Here is a 6,908-nt window from a genome sequence, read left to right on the forward strand (position 1 = left end):
TTTCAAGAGTTACTTTTCAAGCTGAATCAAAGGACGCACGATAAGAATTTAAGAATATGAAGTTTTCCTAAAGGTTCTGCAGCCTCTCGAGGATAAGTACAGACGTCTCCGTACCAATCTCCGAGACTCTACTAAATCTGCTCATGACTCATGAGACCTATGTGACCTAGGCTCTAATACCAACTTGTCACGACCCAACCCACTCTTCGGGCGTGATGGCGCCTCTCGTGAAGACAAGGCAGCCAGACCATTACTGAACAACTCATTTAAGCAGTTAAGCAGTTCATAAGCAGCCTAAATATGATTTAATGACATTGATTAGCGGAAGTACAACCCAACACAGCCCTAATAGGGGTGTCACAAGTCACGAGCATCTATTAGAGTGTAAATAAAACTACATGGTCTAAAATATACAAAACAGGAATAATGAACAAAAGAGAGAAAAAGCGGTGCTGCGAACGCTGGCAGTCACCTCGGTAAACTCCTATAACTCTGCCTCCGATCTGCCAAAACCCGCTACCGGGAGAATAAATACCTGCATCTGCACACGAGGTGCAGGGAGTAATGTGAGTACTCCAACCCAGTAAGTAATAAGAGTATATAAAGGCTGAGCAGTAGGAAACAATGAATCCACATTCACGTTAGGCTCAATAAACACAACAGGCTTTCAAATCACAATACGAGTCAACCTTCCTTATTTTAAAATCCAACTTTTAGTAAAAATCATTTTTGAAATACTTTCCAGCAGTTTCAGTAGGGGTTTAATACCATTTAAAGTAATAATAGAGATTAAAGCCATAATCGGCCCCTCGAGCAAAGCATAGTTCGTAAAACAGCCCCTCGGGCAAAACAGTAATTATTAACACTTCATAACTTGAAAACCTCGGTGGAAATAACCAAATGCCAAATCAGTGATTAATTTCTGAACATCTCATAAACCCAAGTTTAATAAAAGTTGTTTTAAAACAGTTGCTCAACTTTCCGACAGAGGCTCATATAAAGATGAGTGAAAACAGTCAATAAATCAACATATTCGATAGAAACTCGCTTTAAAGAGGAGTGAAATCAATAAGTTCATAAACAGTCCTCTCAGGCAAACATCACTCATATGCATGTATATATATCTATCGCCCCTCGGGCTAGCCTCTCTGTCACTCGTGACTCAGCTCTTACCAATCAGTACTCGTACTCAACATTCACGCTCAATAGGTACCATATAGTAACCGTTGCGGCGTGCAGCCCGATCCATATATCGCTGCGGCGTGCAGCCCGATCTATATACTTTGTCGACGGCGCTCACTGGGAGTGTGCAGACTCCGGGAGGGGCCCCTTACGGCCCAAGCACAATATTGCTGTGGCTTGCAGCCCGACCCATATAAGTATTGTTGCGGCGTGCAGCCCGATCCGTATCCATATATATATATATATATATATATATATTGCTGCGGCGTGCAGCCCGATCCATAGATATATAATCCTCACAACTAGACCCTCGGCCTCTCTCAGTCATTAACCTCACCATTAGACTCTCAGTATATCTCAGTCATCAATCTCACAATCAGACCCTCGGTCTATCTCAATAAAACAGGGAACTCGGCCCAAAACAGTTTCCACATTTTAAGAATATAGTGATAAAGCCAGATTTTAGTAATAAACAGGTAACACATGACTGAGGACATTCTTTCAACACATTTAGAATGAGGATAGATAGTAAAAATGCCCCTAAGGGTCTCAACAAGTCGGCACAAGGCCCCAAACATGGCATACAACCCAAAATATAATAACATCAAACAATTAACTATCAAATACGCATTAAAGTACTCGTTCGGGAAGGACTAGGTCACAATCCCCAGCGGTGCTCTACCCCACGCTCGTCATCTAGCGTGTAAGTCACCTCAAAGTAACACAACGATGTGTAATCCAAGGTTTCAAACCCTCAGGACAGTATTTACAATCATTACTTACCTCGAACCAGCTACATCTCTAGCTCGCGACGCCTTTGCCCCTCGAATCGGCCTCCACGCGCGTCGAATCTATCCAAAATTAGAACGAATACGTCACAATATGCTAAGGGAACAAAGCCCAAGCGAAAACAATCGAAAAATACCAAAAATCCTGAAATTAGCAAAACCCGAGCCCCGGTCCCACTTCTCGAAACTCAGAAATTTTAACATCAATAAGTTCCTCATCTCCCCACGAGTCTATGTAGATCAAGAATACCAAAATCGGAGTTCAAATGACCCCTCAAATCCTCAATTTAAGGCCTCTTATTCTCAAGCCCTGATCCTTCATTTTTAGCCCTTAAATTCCTTTAATTTCAGTCTTAATCCATGAAATATTACCATAGAAATGTGTTTTAGGTCCAAAACCCTTACCTTATCGAAGTTCTCTTGAAATCTCCCTTCAAAATGGACCAAAAGCTCTCAATCCGAAGTTAAAAATGGTGAAACCCTTCAAAAATCGCGAAGAAAGGATTTATATGCAGTCTGCCCAGGGGTTTTTACATCTGCCACCCTCCACCGCTTCTACGGTAACGCATTTGCGGTTACAAGTCCACTTCTGCGGATCTCACTTAAAAATCCAAAAGTCGCTTCTGCGACAGTTCTTCCGCATCTGCGGCTTCGCAGATGCGGCCTCCTCGACCGCTTCTGTGGAAACTGCCCATCACACTAACTCTCGCATATGCGATCTCCTCCCTCGCACTTGCGGAACCGCACCTGGGGTTCCCAAGCCGCAGGTGCGAAAACCCCAGAAGCAGCAGATTTTGTGAAATTTCATAAGTCCAAATTCTCCCTGTTAGCCATCCGAAACCATCCCGAGGCCCCCGAGACCTCAACCAAAAGTACCAACACTTCCTAAAACCTTATTCAAACTTGTTCCAATCATCAAAACACCCTAATCAACACCAAATCCATCAATTCACATCGAATTCAAGCCAAAGCTTTCCAAAAACTTCCGAAACACGCTTTTGATCAAAAACCCAACCAAACCACATCCGAATGACCTAGAATTTTGCACACACATCCCAAATCACATAACGAAGCTACAACAACTTTCAAAATTCCATTCCGACCCTCGGATCAAAATCTCACCTATCAACCGAAAATCGCCAAAATGCTAACTTCGCCAATTCAAGCCTAATTCTACGCCGGACCTCCAAAACCACTTCCGATCACACTCCTAAGTCATAAATCACCCAACGAAGCTAACCAAATTATAAAAATTCCGATCCGAACTCATATACAAATAAGTCAACTCTTGGTCAAACCTTTAAATTCAAAGCTTTCAACTGAGACTATTCTTTCAAATTCATTCCAAATTTCCTGAAAACCAAAACCAACGATCTACATCAGTCATAATACATTACACGGGGCAAGTCATGCCCGAGAACTGGCGACCAAAGTGCAAAAGCTCAAAACGACCGGTCGGGTCGTTACAGAGAGGCCGAGGGCCCGTTTGCAAGGATTTTTATATTTATGGATCGGGCTGCATGCTGCAGCAATATATATATATATATATATATATATATATATATATATATATATATATGTATGTATGTATGTATGGATGGATCGGGCTGCACGCCGCTGTGATATAGCGCTTGTGCTGTAGGAGCCCCTCCGGAGTCTGCACACCCCAGTGAGCGCCGTCGACGAGATATATGGATCGGGCTGCGCGCCGCAGCGGTTACTATATGGTACCCATTGAGTGTGAGTGCTGAGTGGGAGCGCTGATTGGTAAGAGATGAGTCACGAGTGACTGAGAGGCTTGCCCGAGGGGCAATAAATATATATACATGCACATGAGTGATGTTTTGCCTAAGGGGCCTGCTTATGAACTTATTGATTTTCACTCCTCTTTAAAGTGAGTTTCTATCGAACATACTGATTTGTTTACTGCTTTCACTCATCTTTCTACCGAGCCTCTATCAAAAATGTTGAACAAATGTTTTTGAATAGCTTTCATGTAAGCTGGGGTTTTATGAGATGTTCAGAATCTAATTACTGATTTGGCTATGTATTTTCACTGAGATTTTCATGTTATGAGGTGTTTATGATTCCTGTTCTGCCCGAGGGGCTATTTACGAACTATGTTTTTGCCGAAGGGCCGATTATGGTTTTCATCTCTTTTATTATAAATGGTACTGGACCCCTACTGAAACTATTGGAAGGTATTTTCAAATGATTTTTACAAAAAGCCGGACTTTAAATGTGACGATTGACTCGTATTCTGATTTGAAAGCCTGTTGTGCTTATTGAGCTTATCATAAATATGGAATTCATCGTTTCTTATTGCTCAGACTTTATTTACTTTTATTACTTACTGGGTTGGAGTACTCACATTACTCCCTGCACCTTGTGTGCAAATTCAGGTATTTTTCTGAGCTTGGTGGCAGTTTTCATCGGAGTTAGCAAGGTAGCTGCCCGACGATCGCGGCTCTGCTTTCTCCCTCCTTATTATTCCTTATGTATAAATTGTGACATTTCCCGACCATGTTGGTCTTGATATAGTTAGGCAGTTGTAGTAGATGCTCATGACTAGTGACACCCCGATGTCGGGCCGGTATGTTATTTCCGCACTGTTCATTTAAACTTATATTATGAAGAATTTGTTTAATTAAAGGCTTTGAAATGACTATTAATGATTAAAGGGTTAATATGGGTATTGTGCCGTCCAGCCTTGTCTTCAAGAGATGCGCCATCATGACCTGGTCTGGGTTTTAGGTCGTGACACCCTCGATTTTTATGACTCTGCCCAGCACTTTCGCATCTGCGACCTTCGATTTTGCGGCAAAAAGGGCTCGAATTTGCGAGACAGGCCACTTCTGCGATGGCCATGACCGCATCTGCGGTCGCACTTCTGCGCAAATACCTCTGCACCTGCAGACCTTCACTCCTCGATGAATCTCGCATTTGCGACGCTTGGCTCACATCTGCAGCCATCGCAAGTGCACAAACCAGTCGCAGGTGCGGTCATACCAGAACCAGAAATCTTCAGCAATGCAACATGAAATGAAAATGATCCGAACCTCGTTCGAAACTCACCCGAGCCACTCGGGACCCCGAACAAATATATCAACAAGTCCAATGACATAACACGGACCTACTCGAGGCCTCAAAACACACATAACAACGTCGAAACGATGAATCACACCTCAATTCGAAATCATTGAACTTTGAAACTTCAACTTCCACAACCGATGCCGAAACCTATCAAATCATGCCCGATTGACATCAAATTTTGCACACAAGTCACATTTGACATTGCGGACCTGCTCCAACTTCCGGAATCGGAATTCGACCCCGATATCAAAAAGTCCACTCCCTGTCAAACTTCCAAAATTTTAACTTTCGCCATTTCAAGCCGAATTCCACTACGGACCTCCAAATCACGATCTGGACGCGCTCCTCAGTCCAAAATCACTAAATGGAGCTAACAGAACCATCAGAAATCCAATCCGAGGTCAAATACTAAAAAGACAAAACTTGGTCAAACCTTTCAAATTTAAAACTTTAAGCTGAGAATCATTCTTCCAAATTAATTACGATAACCTGAAAACCAAAACTGACGATTCACATAAGTCATGATACATCATACGGAGCAACTCATACTCGAAAAGTAACAAGTGAAGTGCAATTGCTCAGAACGATAGGTCGGGTCGTTGCAGGTATAAATATCAGATGAAGATATTATTGGGCTAAAACGGCCCACTGACACTCTTAACATGGTGTGATATTATCCGCTTTGGGCCAAGCCCGCACGGTTGTTCCCAAAAGGCCTCACACCATTAAGAGATCCCTACACCTTATATGTAGACTCCCAATCTTTTCAGCTACCAATGTGGTACTTTGTTCCAAACCCAACAATCTCCCCCTCGAACTAAGTTCCACGTGGCCCATTACCACGATCCACGGGTCAATTTTCGAGATTACTGTGTGCCACCCACATTGTTAGAGTATTATGGCAACCGAAGCCCGCAACTAGCTTCTTCTTGTGTGCGTGCCGCCCCGCACCATCACTCTGCCATCTCCATACTCGTCCCACTGAACCTGGGCTCTGATACCAGTTGTCATAAAATCATGTGTCATACGGAAGCTAGCAAAGCAAACCTTGAACGACGATAAATCACACAACAAAGAGAAATCTACCAAAAGAGACAAAAACATTTAACGTGGTTCGGTCAATTGACCTACGTCCACAACGGAAATGAGCAATCCACTATAATAAAAGAGAGTACAAAATATCGAGAGAACAACCTCACGAAGAGGCAAACACAAGTGACACAATAACATTTGTCCCGTAAAATTCTCCCCCTAAACAAGACTCTCAAGCCCCCTATGTCTACATTGTGGATGCTACTGAATGAGAAGGAAGAATCCTCAATTTATAGAAGTCCAAACCTTTTCCTACAAGAAAAAGGACTTGGAGATTTATAATTTCCTTTTACAAAACGAAAAACCCAAATAAGGTAATTATATTGCCCTTTTCCTTCAAGAGATAGGAAAATCAAATATGGTAAGAAAATTATGGCAAACACCTAACAATTCTCCCCCTTGGCCTGAATTTTCTGAAAAAATAAACTTGTTCCACCTTCTTCATATAGCCTTCAACAGGTCGCATCTCCAGATCTCCACCACAAAGTTTGTCTCAACGAGCGTAGCACTCCGGTCAAATTTCTCAGACGAAAAATCACGATTATCGTCAAATATGTTGCAGCTAGAACTGAACACGCCAAGATGAACCTGTCTTGAACATCGCTCTGATACCACTTGTTGGACCGAAAAATCAGGTGTCATGCGGAAGCTAGCAAAGCAAACCTTCAACGACGATAAATCAGACAACAAAGAGAAATCTACCAAAAGAGACAAACATATAACGTGGTTCGGTCAACTGACCTACGTCCACAA

This window comes from Nicotiana attenuata, unplaced genomic scaffold (genome assembly GCF_001879085.1).
Source record: "Nicotiana attenuata strain UT unplaced genomic scaffold, NIATTr2, whole genome shotgun sequence".
NCBI classification, from domain to species: Eukaryota; Viridiplantae; Streptophyta; class Magnoliopsida; order Solanales; family Solanaceae; genus Nicotiana; species Nicotiana attenuata.